This window comes from Calidris pugnax, unplaced genomic scaffold, assembly GCF_001431845.1.
Source record: "Calidris pugnax isolate Ruff unplaced genomic scaffold, ASM143184v1 scaffold24, whole genome shotgun sequence".
Classification (NCBI taxonomy): domain Eukaryota; kingdom Metazoa; phylum Chordata; class Aves; order Charadriiformes; family Scolopacidae; genus Calidris; species Calidris pugnax.
This window is the reverse complement of record NW_015090922.1, coordinates 38,608,244-38,629,658: the sequence shown is the minus strand read 5'-3', so window position 1 is coordinate 38,629,658 and position 21,415 is coordinate 38,608,244. Positions and strand designations below refer to the sequence as shown.

At 46.1% G+C, this 21,415-nt stretch overlaps 1 protein-coding gene across 2 annotated transcripts in view; it reads right to left on the bottom strand.

Annotated features, from left to right (window-relative positions):
- The window catches only part of SCAF8 (SR-related CTD-associated factor 8), a 192,912-nt gene that overhangs the window by 52,139 nt on the left and 119,358 nt on the right, over positions 1–21,415 (bottom strand). The window contains exon 21 of one of the 2 annotated variants that reach the window (XM_014950664.1): positions 18,991–20,144. The exons of the other annotated variant lie outside the window; for it this stretch is intronic. The gene's annotated coding sequence lies outside the window, so the exon portion shown is untranslated. Of the gene's footprint in view, positions 1–18,990; positions 20,145–21,415 lie in introns of those variants that run through there. 2 annotated transcript variants of the gene reach the window in all.

The following is a 21,415-nucleotide window of genomic DNA, read 5'->3' as shown; positions in this document are numbered from 1 at the left end:
GGTACTTCTGAGTTCCCTAATAAAAAGCCAACTGGTTGTAGTTTGCAAGAGCCGTTGCTCTTACAAAGCACCACATGCTTTGCATTCTCTTGCTTCCTCTCCCCTGCACTCTGAGCAGCTGTTTCTTTACAAGGAAACCACTGAATGGATACTGTAGAAATACCTCCTTCCAAACACTTTATGAAATGCTTTTATCCAGGGCTGAGAGGTAACAGGACCCAGAGGTGAGGGGGAACACTGCTCTAAATTGCCATCAGCCCAGCACAGCCGTGGGAACAAGTCATCTGCTCCTCTTGTTGCCTGCACCACCCAAGGTGATGCCTTAGAAAGCTGAAAGATCCAAACCAGGACCTGCTATAACACAACTACTGCACAAATACTACGACCACGTCTTTCTGTTCCTTGCCATAGAAATGATCTGCCTTCAAAACGCGGTATCGGGCTCTACTTTTCATCAAAGCTGTACTTAGGAAAACCGCTATTAATGCAGCAGGGCCTTGGAGCTTTATCTTCCAACCTCTGGAAGATGAAGACTCTGCATCTCCATGCTGTCATGCTGGTTTTAGTCTGGTGGAGCTCATCAGCGCTCAGTAAAATTGCACCAGCGTAAAACTGGCATAATGGAGCAGAGAATCAGGCCTGCGGGCTGCAATTTGTTCTGACATAATAGGAGAAAACTATTTGTCTTATACGTGATAGTGCTGATGAAATGTGTCAGAGTAAAGCCCTGGAAAGTGAAGTCCTTTTTCTGTCCATTAATCAGGCAAAAGCTTCCCCAGCCGGGCTCCGTGCTGCTCTCCCAATATGCCTGTGCAGAGACCCGGGTGTGCCCTCTCCCGGGTGACAGGATGGTTTTGTTTCCTTGTCCGTTTATTTCATGGCATCTCCGTGGAGATGGCCAGGGGGGACACCAGTCAATGTCAATGTCAGTTGTGATGCTGTTTTATTGTGCCCTGGGAAGGGACCCGAGAAGTGGATGGGTCCCCCTCACCCCACATAGCAATTGGATAACCTACTTCCATCCTGACTGACCTACTTATCGCCACGCTGGTGACCTAGATATGAAAGGCCCTGCATCCTACTTAGGTCTTTGGGTCCTTCCACCATGAATGAGCTCAGGATGTTACGTGTACGCACGTTTCCCCAGCATAAATTTGGCACTACGGAACCACCCACCAGGAGAGAAAAAAACCCGCATTCCAAAGAGCAGTCATCAAACGAAGGAAAACGTTATCTTTGCCTCTTCTTATATTTTTAGACAGGGATCATTTGCAGCAGCAGGATGGACTAGGATGTAAAGAGCAGTGGTGGATTGGCAAATGGTAGAGAAGAGTCATGAGAATGTGAAAGACAGAAATTATTACGATTCTGCAATTTAATAGCCCTTCACTGATACATGGTCTTTACCAAATGCTATCATGTAAAGTCTGAAGATCACTTGTTGTTGACAACTCAAGATTTCAACATGTAAATTATGAGGAAAAGCCAATACGGTGCAGTATCAGACCTGTCGATTTTAGCCCATCGTTATCTGTTATAACAATTATCTGTTTCTGTTATATAGTGGATTGATAAAAATTCTGCAGTTAGTGACATTCTGATTGTTTGATGCTGTTTGCTGCGTCCTCAGGAAGTGCAAATTAGTGCTCCTCCTTCGGTCTGGATCACTGGGGCTGTCTGGCTGTTGCTATAGGATATGCAGGAGAATTCACAGACACCGACCTTGCATTATTTCATGTGAGAATAATGATCACTTCTGTACTCGTTGTGTTTGTATCAGGAGTAGGTCTACATTGGGATTCCCAGTCTCAAAAGTGCATATGCAAACTGGGGTCTCCAAATCTCGGAAAGCCTCGTGGCAGGAGAACAAATAGAGACTGTGAGCTTTACACAGACACATTTTACACACTGTAGGAAACAGATGTCCACCCTCACCTATCTGCTTTCCAGGCCCTTGGGGTCAAGGAACAGTTTTTGTAGCTCACGGTATGTAAGGAACCTGTACCACCAAAGCACCACATCTGGCTACCTCTGGTGGCCCAGATATCCATACCAGGGCCTACTGGGGAAACCTTGCACACTTGGCTAGCAAGGCTCAAGTGGCTACCTTTGGTTCTGCTGTGAGACAATTTCACTACCAAGTCACCAGACTTCTCACTTTGCACTTGCTGTATGCAGTTGTTTTGCTGCTCACCCCCCCTTGGTTTTGGAATGCACTTTAAATCCATGTTCTCAGTAACATAATTTAAAACAGGAGCTGGAAGCAAGTAAACGTCAAACTGGCCAGAATGACCTCAGGTCCTTCTGGCATTGTCTGTTCTCGTGGACTTCACTTGATGTGAGGTTCATACGCTGTTCCTCTGCCATCTGCTGAACAGGAGCTAATGAGATGCCCTCGGACAGACACGACAGACACAGTTATCTGTGCTCCTGACCATCCTTTTGGGTTGAAGGTGGAAGAAAGCAAAAATGACCACTGTCTTATTTCCCCAAACAGTAACATTTGATTTTGACAAAATTCTGACTGACCGACTTGCTTTTCCTGACTACTACAGTTGTATTCTTTTGAAAAAAAAATCAGAAATTACGAGGTCGTTACAGCTTCTTACGATGCCACAGCACCATAATGGTGAATGGGAGTGGAAGAGATTGGAGATCTCAACCCACCCTATTTTCTTTACCTATTTTTTTCTCTACAGTGATCCATTCCCAGAATTTGAATGTGTAGCCAGGGGAAAAGGAGTTTTTCAAAAGCCTTTTTTTTCCGAAGGCACTCGCGTGTGCCCGTAATTTGATGTATGACTTTGTGAAAGCTGTCACACAGGTGTGCCACATGCTGCAGAACTGATGGATCAGCATACTGGCATGGTGACACAAATACAGTCTTTCGCCATTGGCAGCAACTTTTGACTCTGCATTTTAAACCCTGACAATTAAAAACTCTGGTTGTCCATTAGCCTCTCCCGTACCCTCTGCCTGCACTAGAGCAGACTGAGAGGTACGAGGGATGAGTCATACACCAGAAGTCCAACGTTTTGCAAGGTTCACAAAGTGAGTAACTGGGTGGCTCTGCATCACATAGTGACACACTTTAGAGTTACACATAAGGGAAGTACTCCTGCTTCTATATAAGTCCACAGAAGGGACGTAAGGTTTGCTAAAATATTTTTGCCTGAGCAGCAGTGAGCTGTTGTGACAACTGGTCAACCTATGGTGAAAGGGAAGCCCAAAGAGGTTTCTTCTGCAAGACAGAAAGCTCATCACTAGGATCTCCTGTCTGGACTTTAACTCTGGCCACCGCATTGTCACCCTGATGTAGTTACTCTGATGTCTGGTGTGAAATGAGGGTGTCTCCTTTGACAGAACGTTGACCTTCTTTTAACCAAGGTGTTGCACAGCCCAGAGAAATCCCACAAATGCATCATTGCAACAACCTTCCCTCTGACCTGCTACCTGGCAGTCCTGGCCACTGCAAAAAAAGTCATGTTAGTGGAAAAAGAAGTGTGCCCTGAGCACCTGGGATGGTGGTCCAGTGGGCTAGAAAGACATGCTGTGGACATCGTCAGTGCCTGCCCCTGGTCCACAGAGAGAGAATCCTCCTGGGAGGATTTTTTAAATCAGAAACAGGACAGAGTCCTGTCACAGCAGCCGGTTGCAGATATCAGACGCCAGACTGCTTTCAGGAAAAAAAAAAAAAGAAACCCCTGTTGCCAGAAAGTCTGTAGGCTGATAGCTCAAATTTGCACATGAGGTTTCCCGATATCGGATTCTATTGTGTCTCTCCAGCAGAAGTGGTGCAGCAGCAGGAGGTTCCCTTCACCTCAGACGGGCTTTGCCACCCCATTGAACCAACCACAATTTCTCTCCTCTTTTCTCAATACACACTTCTGCCTTTTTTTTTTTTTTTTTGGTCCATTTATTTCAAACAGCACGGTAGGTGGGGGCAGCTCTTAAGGAAAATGAAAACCACCAGTCACGACATCCAGTAAAGCCAGTAAAGTACCGATACATGAATAAATTTGCTTTCCCAAATAAGAAATTTGCAACAAAATAAACAAGAACCAAAAATCTGCTGGAACTTTTCACCGGGGGTAAAGAGATATTAGCACGGAGTAAACCTATCCCTATCCAACGTCTGCCGTACGCCGGGGCCTGCGTCCAGACCGCAGCTCCACAGCTGGCTCCCCAAGGAATAAGCACTTAAGAGCTTCTCAAAAATGCAACACTGCCCGCGCTGTTCCTAAATCAACACGGCTTCCCCTTCAATTAGGTTCAGCAGGTTGACATCGCTGTTACAGAGCTGGATCCCAGCAGGACCTGCAGCCACTGCACTGCCCGCGCTGTTCCTAAATCAACACGGCTTCCCCTTCAATTAGGTTCAGCAGGTTGACATCGCTGTTACAGAGCTGGATCCCAGCAGGACCTGTAGCCACCGTCACAGAATCACAGAATCATGGAATGATGTGGGGTTGGAAGGGACCCCTGGAGATCATCTAGTCCAACCCCCTGCCAGAGCAGGTCCACCCAGAGCAGATTTCTTCACAGGAGCCCTCCCTCCCATGCCTGCCGTGGGAGTTGGTGGCACGGCACAACAAAAGGCAAGGTAATGTCAAAATCCTGATGAGTGCTGAAGAGCACGGAGTCACCTCTTGTGGGGAAAGTGAATACTCCCAAATCTGTGTTTGATGATTGTGTTGCCCTGCAGGTGAACAATACCACAATTCAGCTGGCACTCCTGGCACTGCCTTGCAGCCAGTTTGTGACAGGGCCCGTTGCGACACCAGTTTACAGATCTGTACTGGTCCTGGGAAAGGAAGGGCAATGTTCTAGCACTCCTCCATGGAGCAACAATTACCATAACATGACGAACAAAACCTGAAAGGAACAGGGTTTTTGCAATGTTACCAAGGAGAGTTTAGTGCTCAGACAGGGCTGCGGGCTGACGCAAGGCCTGTGTCATAGCACGTGTTTTCTGAAGAGGATGGGCTCAGTGTCTCCTCTGCTACATGCAGTTGGCCTTCCTTCTTGTTTAAAGGCGGACAGAGCCACAGGCAAAAGTTTTTACCTGGCTTAAGTAATAATGGCTGATGAATCCTGCAGCTAATGGGTTAATCCTGACCATCTAAAGGGGTTATCATGGGCTGAGAAGGGACTTTTGCACAACACACTTGACAGAGCACTCATTCCTGTCTTTCGGGTCTAAAGCCAGTGGTGGTGTCACTGAAAATGCTTTCTAGTCCTGCTGTCCTGGGGCAGAGGGGTTGAAAGATTCTTTTTCTGTTACACCATTTCTCTGTTGGGTGCAGAATTAGGTACTGGAGTCACTGTCTGGCATCACTACTGGGACTGCTTTAAGTGCAGCACAGGACTGGGGTGACACTATATTTGATCCCAGAGACAGTCAGAAGGTATTTTTGATTCTCCTGGCTCCTTCATGCTGTGACAGCTCTGTGCAGTACTAACAGCAGAAGGATGACACAAAGATAATGTTATCTAAGTCAGCCAAGTTGGGCTTGGAACCAGAGCTCAAAATGCATTTGTGGTCCATTCTGCCCACATACCTCATTACAGCGCTGCACCAGAGCAGTCTCTCTTGCTCTCACGAGACCCCACCTGGAGTACTGCGTCCAGCTTTGGAGACCCTCAACATAGGAAGGACATGAACCTGTTGGAATGGGTCCAGAGGAGTGCCATGAAAATGATCAGAGGGCTGGAGCACCTCTCCTGTGAAGACAGGCTGAGAAAGTTGGGGTTGTTCAGCCTGGAGAAGAGAAGGCTCTGGGGAGACCTTATACCAGCCTTCCAATACCTGAAGGTGGCCTTCAGGAGAGATGAGGAGGGACTCTTTGTCAGGGAGTGGAGCCATAGGACAAGGGGTAACGGTTTTAAACTGAAAGAGGGGAGATTTAGGTTAGATTTTAGGAAGAAATTCTTTCCTGTGAGGGTGTTGAGACACTGGAACAGGTTGCCCAGAGAAGTTGTGGATGCCCCATCTCTGGAGGTGTTCAAGGCCAGGTTGGATGGGGCTTTGAGCAACCTGGTCTGGTGGGAGGTGTCCCTGCCCATGGCAGGGGGATGGAACTTGATGATCTTTAAGGTCCCTTCCAACTCTAACCATTCTATGATTCTAAGATTCTATGATGGATGTTCAAATGTCACGATAGTGCCTGTGCAAAACACAGCCAAAAGCAGGAAAGGAAATGATTCAAGAGAATACACATCAGAGAGCTGAAAAATATATGTGTGGAAAAAGAAGTCTGAAATGGTAGTGATGATAAACACTGATTCAAAGAATGATAAAATTCAATAGCAATGTGTTTCAGACTGCTACCAGTTGTAAATGAAAATATTCACAAAGTTTCACTAAGTTTAACATGAGCAATTCTTAGTATGGATTCATACCACGGAAACCCACAATTAGACTGGCTTGAAATTATTTAATACTAATTTTCTTGGTTGTACTAATTAAAAATACAATTAATTATGTTGTTTAAATGATTAAAAACTTCAGTTATATTTATATGAAATTTTTAAAAAAATAGTTAATCTCTTTTTTAAAAGAATTTTTCATTACTTTTTGTCCATTAGAAAGGAAAACCAGTAGGAATATAGATAATATGTTAACTGGGGGAAAATAAAAAAAAAACTTCATCAAGAAATATATTTAACTTTTTTCTTGCAAACTGTTGGTTAATGACAAATATAAGGACTTTTGTCTAGATTTTTTCTTCCTGTTGCAAGCCCGGTTTGTCATTAGAAAATCCTTGTAAAATTAAAAAGTTTCAAGAAGTTTGATTCATGAGCACCCTTTTCAAACGGAGAGCAGAGCCAACACCAGAGGGTTCGGACCCTCGGTCCCACAGCCCCAACACTGAATAACCAGAGAGCACAACCCTTAATCAGAGATGCATCGCCGGCAGCATTCATACGGGTTACTTAGTAACTACCTGTGAATAATGAAAGTATTGTCCAGACAGAATAAAGGTCACTCCGTGAATGCTACTAACAAAAGGGGGCTGAAATTTCTCCTGAACATACTGGGGAGGGACGGGTCGGAGAAGGGAAGCTCCCAGCAAGCAACACAATTTTTTTGTTAATTAGATAGAGCTCAGGCTTTGCAAGTGAACTGAAATAAAGCACAATGAGAGGGTTAATAGTGGATGAGTGGGATGTTTAAACAAAGGCTTAATGTAGGGGACTTTTAAAATGCAGTCCTAAAGCGTACAGAGCATTAAGGAGTTTTTTTAGATCTATAAAACAGCAGCTGATTATGTAGAGATGAAAGTTAATGAACTGCTATGCTCTGAAGTGTCTTCCTTTCTAGATGTGGCTCTGTAACTTCCATTAGCATCCACAGACTCTTAAATACACAAACGCATTAGTCATGCATCAAATCACACCGTGCGTTTTATGAAGTATCCAAAGACTGAAGTGACTCATACGGTCAAAATTTTCTTTTCCCGTGTGAATCAGATGCAACCCTTGACAAACCTCCCCTGGAAAAGAAGGATGCCACCTTTGGAGTAATATCTCTGAGACAGCACCTAACGGCTCTGGGACCCTGTCTGCAAATTTCTCACACAGATTTCAAAGCTGGGTTTTCAAAACTGGATGAAAAACACAGGTCAAAATATTAGAAAGCACTTGTCGGTGGTGGAAATAAGGTCCAGCTCAGTGTAGTCAGGAGAAGAGAAGTCAGCCTGGAGAAGAGAAGGCTCCAGGGAGACCTTATAACGGCCTTTCAGTACCTGAAAGGAGCCTACAGAAGAGCCGGAGAGGGACTCTTTACAAAGAAGAGTAGCGACAGGACAAGGGGCAATGGTTTTAAGCTGGTGGAGGGGAGATTTAGGTTAGATACTAGGAAGAAATTCTTTACAGTGAGGGTGGTGAGACACTGGAACGGGTTGCCCAGGGAGGTCGTGGATGCCCCATCACTGGAGGTGTTCAAGGCCAGGCTGGATGGCTATTTGAGCAACCTGGTCTGGTGGGAGGTGTCCCTGCCCATGGCAGGGGGGTTGGAACTATAGGATCTTTAAGGTCCCTTCCAACCCAAACCATTCTATGATTCTATGATAGTCCAAGCCCACACGTAGCCAATTTGTGCCACTAAACACGAGTGCCTGATGTTACCAAACGGGGATGGCCACGTTTTGCAATCACGTTGCGGAGCATTAATGAATCAGATGGTGAAGGCTAGAATTAACCGTCCCTGTTCTTTTGCAAGGAGCCTGCTTTATGCCATATTTTCCCTTCAAAATCTCCCGTTGGTCTCCAGGTTGGGAATGAGTCACGTCACGACTCATGAGGAGTTAAACAAATGGATGCATTCCACGGTGATTCACCGACAGTGGGTTTGCCATCTTCTGCATATGTTGTAACCCCAAGCAGTGACAATTATCAGAGGGTTTTTGTTTGGCTCTTTTAATTCCTAATTCTTGTTTCTTTTTGTTTGTTTTGGTTTTGGTTTTGGTTTTTTTTTTTCTTTTTTCCCCCCTCAGCTTTTCAATCTGTTTTTAATTAAAATCAGACCCAGGCAAATGTTGAATAGCATGAAAAAATTCACCAGCCGCATACCGTGTTAAGAGCTGCAGAATCTGGCAGCCTTCAAGTGTGTCACTGTGTTTTAAAAAAGGCAACTGGGCCTCCCTGCGTGCATACGTCACCTTCTTTGAGGAGTTTGGCTTTTTCTGGGTAAACACGGCCTGTTAATGACGCATGTAACCCTTTCCTTCTGCCTGGAAGGGGGCTGCGGGCACTTTCTGGCAACACTTTGAGAAGGTCCATGTGGGGCTCGGTAGAGCACAGCCCACCAGCTGCAGACCAGCACCGGGACCACAAAAGTAGATGTGGACTGGGTAAAGGGAACCCCTACCCCTCTCGGGTGCTCCTGCATTGCCAGGCTGAGCTCTGGGGAGCTCCAGGGGTTTCACCCACGTGCTCTGTGGTTGTACTCAATCTTCCTGGCCCCCAGGGGAGACCGCTGATATATTTTCACAGCTGAAAATCCATTGAACCTGCCTTCACGCCTATCTGCTCGCAGCCATCCCTCCGCTGTGACACACAATAAAAGCCACAGAGCTGGCCTGGCAGGCACAGGGGCTGTGTTTTTGCTGATGAAAGAGGTGGTTTATTTTACACTGAGCACGATACACGTGTACACTCAAAGCTATCTTGTTGTAGAAGAGCCTCAGAAAGCAACCAAAGAGTTCATACTTGTGAGTCCTCCTTGGAGTTGACCCACAGCCCCCCAAATGAGGGGACTGAGAAAAGTTGTTTCTAGAGAGAGGAGAAGGCAAATTTAAATTCAAAATTCTTTAAATATGGGGATCGGGTATAAAGATGGAGGAGCAGGAGCACAGCAGAAGAAGAAGGTGCAACAGGCTGGAAAGAGAAGTGTGTTGAAGAGGGCGGAGAGGAAGGAACACAAGATGGGGCAAGGCCTTGCTCTTGCTAAGGCACGAAGGAGACCGCTGTATTTTTCGTTTCTCGGCCCGTCCCTGGCTGCCTGGCGTGGAAAGTGAGAGCTACAGCTGCCGAGGAACATAAAGGGAAGCAGACAGAGCCACTGATTAAATGGAAGAAAAGACAGATCTGTCCAAGCAAATGAGTATTACTACCCTGGCTGCCACCTCTGCTCCAGCTAGGCACTTCTGCTGGCTGCTTAACCCAGGCTTAGCTGCTGTGGCTTCAGCAGCTTGATGTTTCTGGGTCTTTCAGGTCTAATGCCAAAGGTAGAGGCTTTCTATCAGGGACAACAAACTACCCACCTGACGGAGGAGTTCGCAGTACTTCCTTCTACTCTGGCTGAGTTATAACAGATCTCCTTGTTTGCTTTTCTGTGTCTCTCTCATCTCCTCCTACAATCAAATTGGATGGTCTGTTATTTCAATCCATTTTTGGATTGAATCTTGCCTGCAAACACAGGCAGTTGCTAACCAGTATGCCAGGGACCTACATTCCTCAGTCTCTGCCTGGCTGCAGCACTTTCTTTCACTGCTCACATTACAGCCTGCCCCGTTTGAATATTCACACTGACTTCTACTTCTCCAAGCATGAAGGTCCTCGGGCTGTGTGAAGACGAGATGCTGTTTCTCTTTTGGGCGAGTTTCTTCTCCCTTTTCCAGTGCGAACAGCTGTGTAGAGTAACCCCCCTCCCAGTTCCCCACCTCCGACTCTCCACACAGACAGCAAGGAGACAACAAAAGTCCTCTACACACAGCCATAGCCCTCGTTTCAGGGAACATCTTTACTCAGTCTCAAATGTTCCATAGCGTCCATGTGCTCTGTGTTTGAGAAAACGAAGGGTTTGCCTTCACTTCTCAGCCTCCCTTGACAAACCGCCTCAAAGGTCTTTCCAACTCCTTGTTGGCCAGCTACGTTTCAGTTTCCTGCTGTATGAAGAACTGGTCAAAATAAGCCCTTCTCTCAAGCCACATCTGCACAGCACGATGCCAAATCAGTTCTGACCACGCTGCTCAGAGGCAAAAAAAATGGCAGGAGCTGTGTTTGTGCCCAGCTCTGCTTGGGCTAAGCTGTCCTGCTAGAAACCACCTTCGTTCCTCTGCTCATACCAGTAAGGTTGGGTCTGATGGCTGAAGGAGAGACAGAGCTTGAAGCCAGCTGACAGGGCTCCCAGGTTTGGGAATGGCTACGGAAAGCTGGGGGCTAGTTTACCTGCTTTTTGGCTTGGCCTCTGCATTGAGCCGTTCCCCCCTGGCCAGCCACGCAGGCTGGTTCCAGTAGCAAGTGCCGTGAACGCCCCAGTGCCCAGACACAAAAGCTAATCTCTTATTTAGCTGCTAATCTCCCGGGCCAGCTCCAGTGTGCAGAGACATGTGCAGGTGTTTGCTTTCCGCCGGGCAGCAGCAGATGGGCTCAACTGAGGCTGAGTCCTGAGGAATGTCGAAAATTTCTGCAATAAAACTGATAACGGTCGTTGCAGCAGAACATGTCATTTCCCATGGAAGTAATGAGAGAATGGGCCGTAAAATACAGGGCCAAGCTCAAAATGACATTTTTCTGTTTATTTCCTCAATATTTTCCTTTCTCCCTGTTGCTGCATGAAAGGCTTCCTCAAATTGTAGGGGAAAGGGATGATCAGACTGGAGCAGGAGAGCAGTAACGCTGCCTGTGTCCACCCCAGCCCTCTGAAGTGCAGAAATGATTAGAAACACCCTCCCACACTCATAGAATCACAGAATGGTTTGGGTTGGAGGGGACCTTGAAGATCATCGAGTTCCAACCCCCCTGCCATGGGCAGGGACACCTCCCACCAGACCAGGTTGCTCAAGGCCACATCCAGCCTGGCCTTGAACCCCTCCAGGGATGGGGCAGCCACAGCTTCCCTGGGCAACCTGTTCCAGTGCCTCATCACCCTCACAGCAAAGAATTTTTTCCTGAGATCTGATCTAAATCTCCCCTCTTTCAGTTTAAAACCGTTACCCCTCGTCCTATGGCTCCACTCCTTGAGAGAGAGTCCCTCCCAATCTCTCCTGTAGGCCCCTTTAGGTAGTGGAAGGGACTCTAGGGTCTTCCCGGAACCTTCTCTTCTCCAGGCTGAACAACCCCAGCTCTCTCAGCCCCTCTCCCCAGCAGAGGTGCTCCAGCCCTCTGATGATTTTCGTGGCCCTCAGTTTCGAGTGGGAAAGCCCAGCTCTTCCCAGGACGGCCAGAAATGCGGGGAGAACAGCAACCACTGGAGCCCACACCGGCTCCCCCCGGGCATCCCCCGCTTCCCCGGCCGGGGGCGGCCCCGGGGGTGGCGGCGGCGGCGGTGGCGGTGGCCGGTTGGCCAAGGGCTCCCCCTCGTGGTCTCTGCGGGGAGAAACAGCTACTAATTGCCGGGGTCTTTCCGCAATCCCCCCCGGCCGGGGGAGCGGAGCAGCCCCGCTAGGCCTTTGGGGCAAACACCCCCTTCTCAGAGGCGCTGGGCACCCCCCCATGCCACTCCGCAACCTGTGAGCCAGGGAAAAAAAGTCTAAAGTCACTTTGATTCCGAGAGGATGAAAAGATTTAACAGTGCATGGTGGGCGGGGGGAAACGCACTGGATTTACCTCGGCCAGAAGGAAAATGTACTTGGGCAAACAGCCCCCTTGCTTTTGAGTAAGAGCTCTTTTGAGAGGTGTTTTTATTCAAGTCTCCCCAGGAATGCCATCAGTTACTCTGTCTTGTCTAAACTTCGAGCGAATATATAATTTCATTTAGCTTGTTACTGGCTCCCTTGGCCTTCATGCGGAGAGCCCAGGAATGCTGCCAAAGATCCCTCCCGTCTGGAGGCTGCAGCGGCAGCAACCCGGGGCTTGGGCTCTGCTGCAGCCCTCTAGCTCTTGGCAAGTCCATCACGACGTGCTGCCTGCTCCAGGGCCCCACTGGAAGGGGACCTGCCACCCCAGCCCATGGTGGCACGTGCTGTAGCTGGGAAAGGAAGGTGCCCTCCACCACCTTGCCCCTCGCCGGGGTGGCACAAGCTGCCCTGGAAAGAACCTTAAGGATGCAAAGTGCCCAAAGTTGGAGAGTACTGCTCTTACACCCATCTAAACGACAGTCCTCACCCGTAACAACATAAAGCTGCTGTTGAAAAGCAACCTCGAAGCATGAGTGATGTTTAAAAAGGTGTTCTGAAATAAATGTGAAATGGATCCTAACAACCTGGACTTTCTAAAAAGACAGATAAGAGTTAGGCTGACTGGAATTATATGTAACTGGGCTTGTAGTAGCAAAAGAAATGGCAAGGCATCTGTATTTTTTTATTTTAATAATCGGAAAAGCCTAAGGCTGAAGGAAAGCTTTATTACAAGGCCCTATTCATCTGCACTTGGAAGTTGTGTGACCCACACTTCCCAGCTGCAGCAGGTCGGTAGCTGTTGACATCAGATTGCTTTGCTGTGCTGCTGGAGCTCTGCCCTCAGATGTTCCTCCTTGATTTACCCTGGAACAGGGCAGCTGTTTTTCTGGGAGTGCGCATCAGAAGATCAAAGGTGGCCACACACTCACATGGGCTCTGCGGTGGCCAATCACCCTGAAAGGACGCACACAGCTTTGCCACAAAGCAGTCACCAACATTTCCAGGATCAGCAACACTCATTAGAGCTTTAATGAAGCAAAACTGGTCATTGACTTCAACTTCATTGCATGCCCATGACTCAGAGCATGGTTTTACCTTCCCTGTGCACAAATAGAAACACAGCGAGGGTGGGAGGAAGGACCTACAGGGGATCAAGCCAGGTAAACATGTCACTTTGAGTTTGAAGGTGCCTTTCCAAACCTGAGAGGCAGCATTTATCATCTGAAGTGCTAACACTGCTGAAGGGGCTTAATCTTTCAATTGGTCTTCCTTTATTTCTATTATTTTTCATTGATTTTGAATAAGGACCAGGAATCCCAGGGACAGAAGAAGCTCTTATTTGGCCTCAAAGCCTTTGTGCCCCTGGAACTGCTGGAGACTTATTTAAGATGATAACTGGATTTTCCTTTGGGGTTTTTGAAGGATTGGAAATATAATAATTTTTTAAAAATGCATTGTGCCATTCTGTATTTCTATGCTTGCTTCTAGTTCTCTTTTGGGTTCAGTTGCTGCTAGCCTTGAGTATTTAGGACTAATCAATTCCCATTGACTTTTAACTGGGGAAAGAACCTGCTACGTTACTGAAGAGACTCACAAGCTGTGGACATCTTCATCATCTAGGGCACTCTTTTCTCCCTTGAATTTCTATTTCTGCTCTGGCTCACAGCAAATTCAGTTACACCGAGACCTCATCATGATGTAGACAAGAGCTTCCACATGTGGCGAAGAACCGTGATTTCCTGCATAGCAGCTTGTCTCTCAGAGCACACCGATGTGTATTTACCATCCTGAACCAAGCCTTGGTCCCACGGAAGTTTGTGCAAGTTTTTCCATGGACTAGAGGCTGTTCCTGCTCCCCCTGCTGCGCAAAGGACCTCTTTCACCAAGCACAAACGACAGGTCCCATCTCTGCCAACTTGTGGCTTGGCTTCTCCAGGGAGCCTGCTCCTGTGGGCCTGAAAGCGCCCCAGTTCTTACCCAAGCTAAAGTGAGCCAAGGTGATCAGCACCTCACATTGGCCGAGTAGGACCAAGCACCAATTTGTGCAGGGCAGGAGTCCATCAGAGAAACTTCAGCACAGCACTGAGGAGTTGTTTAATATACCCACTGAGGGCAGCAGGGGGTACAGGTGGCATCAGAGCAGCTCTCCCAGCTGGGAACCATGAAGTTCTCTGCCTTAGCTCACCTGGACTCACTTTCATGTTCTGGCTTTTATTTTGCAGTTCTTTTGTTAACAAAGAATACTGAAAATGAGACCAAACAGCAGATGCTATTTTGGGCCTCGTGAGGCGTATTGATTAGAAATCCTCGTGATAAAAACTGCTACGAATGAGAGTGCTGGGAGGATAATTCCTGAAACCACCCAAATCTGTATCCCACAGGACACTTCGGTGTTGTGGCAAAAGCAAGACTAACAGAAAAGATCTCTAGCACCTACGTGATAAGAATCTGGTCAGGGTATTTATCTCACACGTATTTTTGGCTATTTTTTAAGATAAAACACCTCAAACACAAACAAGTAAACAGGCTATGACAAGCATGACTCTTCTGCTTTCGGATACCTTCCAGAATTTTACTGAAGGCAGTAGGTGACACAGTTTCAAATACTTAGTTTCTAGTTTTCCAGTTTAATTGTATTTAACAGGAAGCTTTGTGCCTAAATAAGAGTCAAGGGCTTTATTTTGCTCAGTCTGAACTTAAATATTTGGGGTTTTAAGGAAAGCATCCTTGTTTGGCTGACTACCACAGGCACAACTGAAGTTGCTCTTTGTCTGACATCCATGGGTGGTTAGAGCTCTGCGCTTCCAGCTTCCCAGGGAAGAAGGAGCATGAACTCTCTGGTGTGTACACCCCAAGTGAGTGCTGGAGTAAAGTGAGGGTGGGAGCTGTGAGAGGTGTCTGGGATGAGAGGACAGGGAGCTCAGGGTCACTCTGATCTGGCTTCAGTCGGGTTCCCTTTCATCACCCGCTATCACTGCAAGTGTTGTGATGTCCCCAGGAGCAACGACCAGCGAGGAGAAGCTTTCCCTCTCCTGCCAGAGCTCACCTGCCCTGGGTGGGCAGTACCTGCTGCCTCGCAGCAGCTCTGGCTGCAGGTCCCTGCAGGTGGGTCAGGCAGGGCACGGCTCCAGCAACCGCTGCCTCCTGCTTCTCAAATCAGGGATATTCAATTCAGCTGTTCGAGTTAATACTGAATCTACCTGTTTCTCTGTAAGCTGGAAGGTGGCAACTTTGGTTTTTTTTTAACACTGCTTTTTCTTTTCAAGTCGATCAAACCGTTTTCTGCTTGTTCTTAGCGGCAGTAACAAAAAGGAAGAAAGTCTGGCAACAGGGACTGGCAATAGGGAGCCCTGGTGAGACGCAGAACTGGTGTGAACAGCAGATTCTCCATTTTCGGTGCTGCTTTGCAAGTTTCTGACTCCACCAGTTCACTGTTTGCTTGTGAGCGAGTGCCTGGCTCCCTTTCCTCTTTTAATCTAAATAATTGCACGGGAAGCTCTTGGTATGGACAGGGTTTTCCCAGTCAGGTTTGCTCTCAGCCTCTCTGAGCACCCTGTTAATTCTGCCCATGGCTTCAACTTCCAGCTCTGCCCTGGGGTTTAAGAAAACGGTGAAACAAGCTCATAACCTGTGGTGAGTATTTCCTTATCTCACCTCCGACACGCGGAGCGGTGGCCCGTCACCACCCATGGAGGGCCTTGAGCAGAGCCCAGCGACACACCACAGAAACTCTCCTTCTTTATCAGAACCCAGAGTGTGCTCTCTCCCTCGGACTTCAGCAGCAAAGACTAACTTCAAAACCAGGCATGACCCCAAGAGCATCACTTATCACTAGGAGGGAAAGGTGCCAGCCAAGCCAGAGAAGAAGACAGCCTTGAAATTGGCCAAGAACTGACCCCACCTAAAGTATGAAGATGACCCTTCACAGCCATTCCCGGGAGGCAGCTAAGGGTACCGTATGGAGTAAAACAACCCAATGGTTTCTTGCAAGATACAGAGGGGACGGGCACAGACCTGCAGTGAAGGGAAGCTGCTGACAGAGGGGCTCTCTCTGCAGAGAAGGAAAACACAACAGGGAGCGAGATAAACCATGCTAATCACTTTTTAAGATGTTGGCTTCCTTACAAAGTTATTACTAGTTTTATTTATTGATTGCAGCGCGGCAACTTCTTGTGAAATATCAGTGAAGTTGCTTAGCTCTCTGGTGACTTGGCTTATCTACTTATACATTGGAATAAAATTTATGCTGCCCAGAAACTTCTGTGAGACTCCCTAATTTAGTATTTGACAAGTATTTGGAGATTTCTAGATGAAGGTTGCAAGAGAGAATTTAAAAAGTAAGACAGATAATTGCTTATGAAACACAGTCATAGTTTCTCAGAAACTTGGGCTTTTTCGAGTGATAACTAACAAATAAATGACAATTTGATAGCCAGCTGTTGGGGTTTCCCTTGTGTGAATAACATGAACCAACAGCAGCACATATACACACACACAGAGATGAAAAACAAGGGAATGTAGCTGTGAGGAATCTAAAGCAAGCTGAAATCAGTAAAACCCTGTGCTATCACAGCAGCACAGACTGGCAGGAGGAACAGAACTGGAGTCAAAGGTAAGATTTGACATGGTCAGCTGTAGCAGAGACACGCTCACCCTCTGTCACCAAAATCCCAGCTGTGACCTGAAGAGTCAACTGTTTCTTAGATGTCTCATACCCAAACGATGCCGGACAAAAGACCTGTCTCTAAGCCTACTATTTATTTCAGGTCTGGGCCCCGAACAGATGTTCTTATTCTTGGAATGGATTATTGTCTGCTAAGGAAATGACTTAAGACCATCCCATTTGAATGTGAACGACACATTCACATACTACACTCAGTCAGCAAAACCAACACTCGGGCCTGCTAAGCCACATAGTCCACACAAAGTATTTGTTCTAATTGTGCAAATATTGAATTGCTCCAAGTCATCAAAGCCGGCTAATACTGTTTGTGAAGCCAGCGCTGCCTCCATTCAGATGTTTAAAGTTGCCAGAAAATAATGACTTTTGAAATGTCCCTTTGAAGCTGACTGGAGAGACGGGAGCACTGCGGGTCTCTCCATATTCATGTCCCTCCACAAAGAAGGGCTTGTCCTGGCGCTGAGGGAAAGCACGGGAGGCTTCTCAGAGGGGGATTCATCCAAAGAACAAAAAGCCCCAACCTCTGCCCTTACCAGAGTGCCGGGAGGTTTTGCCTGTTTTGTTGCGTTTTGTGTTTTAATCACTCCTTCAACAGATGGGCAACAGTCACACATCTCCTCAGAAAAGTTCACCCAACGGGAGGGGACGGTCAAGCTTCCAGCAGCCCCCGGTACGGCACAGACGAAAAGCTGCTTCTCTCAACCAGCTCTTGGGGCAAGTAGTTTTGACATTCACATTCAAATGATGCCATGGTCAAGCTCAAGCATCTACAGCTGTGGTGGGCCCAGCTGGCCACACGTTGAGCATCTCCCTCATTCATGGCCTGCTGGCACGGGAGGCTGGCGCTGCCCTGGGGACTGCCGTGGCACACACCTTCCATTTTGCTTTTCTGGAAAGTTTTAGATCTTCAGAGTAATTTGAATGGCAAAAATGTATCCCTTCCAGGGCAGTGTGTTTTCCCTGTACCCCAAATACTGCCACTAACAGGCAATTTTAAAGGTGGCTTGTTTTTTTTTCTTCCCCTTACGGATTTAATTCATTTCCAGTGCTTCATTTCCTCTGCAGTGTCACTGAATCAAGGAACACTTCTCAGCCCTAGGAAAGCAATGTGCTTAAATAAAAAAGTTTAGCTAATAAGATTAGCTAATTGTCAGCTAGAGGGACCCGGAGGCATGGTTCCTCCATCAGTGTAAGCCAACCTAAAACTAAACTGCTGATGAAAAGGTGTTTGTTCCTGCCCTCTCCCTGGTGTCAGAGTGAGCACAAGAGCTAAAATCTTACACTGGGATGCTTTCAGTCAGACCAAGAACCCTCAGAGGTTCTTTGAGGGAGGTAGCAGGAAGGTGTGTGCAGGGCAGAAGGGGAAGCCGGGACTTGCTCCCACCCCGTGAGCAGGAGCACAGCCTTAGATTAGCTTAAATTGATGAGGAAACTGCACTGAGACGCTGTTGTCTGACCCCATCCGTGCGTTAAGTGCTCTGGTATGGACTTCACAGGGGTGAGCACTCCCCCATCCCTGTGCAGCTCCGTGAATTGCAGGGTAACAGTGATGCCCGACTAAGAGGTTTCAAAGGCCAGGGATGCTCTGCTGATGTGAACTCAGCTGTTTGCTCCAAGCTACCCGTAGTGCCAGCAGGACAAAACCCTGCCTGTAATGCAGCAGGGCCTTGCCGGGGCCACATTAATTTTTGAAAGGCAACGTGCAGTCTGTGCTCACACAAACTTAATTGCTACACGAAGAACATTTTTATAGTTTAAAATTTTGCCTTCGAAGAAGAAAATAAGAAGGAGGAAGGAAAAAGAGTCTAATTGGCTTTTAAACTCTGGTGTTCAGTGCAATATATCACACACACAGCAAATTAAAGCCAGCTTGGACTCAGGTTTTCTGAAGCTTTTTCCTTACGTACCTTTCCAGGGTTACTAATTAATAGAGACCAGATGTCAAATACTTCAGCATGGCCTTAAATCCAGGATACAAAGAGCCTGATCTCCTTATTGCCCTCGGGACTCGTGTGCAAATTGAATTTAGGCATCACTATTGATTTGCTAACATTTTGTATCCCTCTGCCCTTTAACCTGTTGCAAATAATGATACAAAGGAGAACGAGGTCCAACCCTACAAATACCTTCCTCTCTATCATTTTTTGCCAAATCTTCTTCTAAACAGTGATCAGCGATAAGCAGGATTGCACTCAGAGACTTGCAGATACGATATGAAAGTAGAGAAAACGATGAGAAACAAAATTTTGAATTTATACCTTTATTATACAGGCCCAAAGCTGTGGTCACCATGCAGATACACTGTAATGGGAATGATCTTGCTGAAAGGATCTCACTAAACAAATGTAAAGAGACCACAGACTACAGCATTCCAAATAACTGGCACTTTAATTTTTGAAAGAGCAAAAATAAATAAAGGAATGGCAAGTATGTCCTTTTCACATATGGTGGGGCATATACATATTCCTTCTTTTCTATAGCTATTCAAGAGACAAAATTAGCAAATACTGCCCAGAAACACAGACTTGTCATGTGAGGGCTCAGCTATAACTTAGCTGTTTCTCTCCCCTTGGCTATTAGATCAAACACACATTCGATAGGTGCATATGCCAAAAAAAGAAATGCAACGTATTTTTTTGTATTTCATTTCTACTTCCTGCCCTTTCCTCCTCCTTTCAGGACACCAACAGGAAGTAACTGGAGTCATTAATCGAATAAAAGCCCTGGAACTTTTCCCTTCTAGTTTTTCATGATGCTTTCATAATTTAAGGATTCATCACAAATCTAAAAAGGTTCAGGTGTCTCACAAGGAGTTCATCATCTCTGGAATATAGATAGCCACAGTGAAGAGCTGCACATAGACTGCACACATAGTGTTATGTAAAAGTGGTAATCTTTAAAAAAACAAAACATTTTTTTAAAATTTGTAGATCAAAACAAAGCACGTCTTATTCCCTACAGGGTTTTCTTGCAACCTGTTCTTCAATTATTTGCATTAGGAGATGCTACAAATGGCATTAGTTACAATATACAGTCCACTGTCATCTTCTGGTCCAGCAGAAGAACCTGTCTCTCCGACGGATGCAAAACTGTTCATCTGAGCAGATCATCCTCAACGGCACAAATACGGTCTAGAAACTCATAGAGTTTATGGTTTTAATTTATAAAATTAAACCTGCCCCAGACAGGTAACACTGGTATGTTAAGTTTGCCATCCCTGGGTTCTGTCAGAAACGGGGTACTGAGGTGCTCAGAGCCGTCTCAGTCTGCAGCGCTGGGATCCTTCTGGCACGTCAGACCCGAGAGGCGAGGTGATGCACGCTAGAACAGGGGACCACTTCTCATTAGCTCTGCAGAGCCCGGGACAGGGTAAGCTGCCAGAACCTCCTTCATCTTGCCTGTTGACAAAAGGAACAATAACTAGTCATCACTGGTTGCTGGAGGGTAATTTCCAATTTTTAAAAAGCCCTACAAATGAGACCGCTTTTTCTTTTTTTTTTTTTTTTTTTTTTTTTTTTTTTTTTTTAACCAGGCAATAGCAAATGTTTCATAAATAACAGATTTGGGATAATGTTTACAGTCTCCCTGTCAGCCATAAGATGCTTCTGAGAGACAAAGACATCTTATGCTGTATGACTCCTAAAATATTAGCCAGGATTAAACAGACCATTCTTTTTAAAATAGTACTAATTTTCCCTTTCAGTGTCCAGTAGCTTAGTACTTTAAAATCTTCATTAAAATATCTCTGTAAAGAATTATTTTTATATCAAATTTTCTGGTTAAAAGTGTATTATCTCTCACACACTGTATACAAGATACAGTGTAAACAATTTAGAGGGTTAATAAACAATTAATGAGTAAGAATGCAACAGATTAATAAGTAGCTTATGTAAGTTTGGTGTTGAAGTATCTCTAACACATATTGGTCATGTCCATTATGTATTGATAACAACTATTAATCGTAACAACTATAAATCCTTCATAAATGACCCACTGAATGGGCGTCACAGAACCATGTGTCAGAAAAGACCACTAGATTGTCTGATCTGATTTCCTGACAATTATGATTTTTCAAGATAGTCCTCTGTGAAGTCCAGACACGGCACTTTGGTTCTCAGAAACCCAAACTTTTAGTATCATAGAATAAGAAAAGGAAAGACTAAGAATACGCCCCCAATATGTATTTGCTGCAGAACAGGGAGAAGGGGAAGCAGAGGCACCTCTGGAGGGAGATTCACTCATTCCTTAGGTAATCCCTAAAAGGCATCCATCTTTTTTCCATGGACTATAATCAGACTAAAGACCAAACTTTTTTATGGCTAGAACTGAGTGCTTTGTATCCTACCACAGGTATCTGACTGTGTTCACCTATTTATTTCACAAAGATAATTCACAAAGCCATCAGATACCAGTAATTTTCAATCAATACCGACTCAGGCAAAATTAGAAAAAGCCTAATTGCTTCAATCTTATGTGAACACAGAAGTCATGCAATAAATTCCAGAACTAGTATTAAGTTTTTTGTTACATACCCTGACATTTTGTGGCGATATCCAAAGTACGTTTTTGCATGTGTAATTATTATCCTTACCATTATCACATAGTTGGAGATCGATAAAGGATTAGGGCTAACAGACAATTTGAGAGATCGCTGCGCCCATCCCTGACC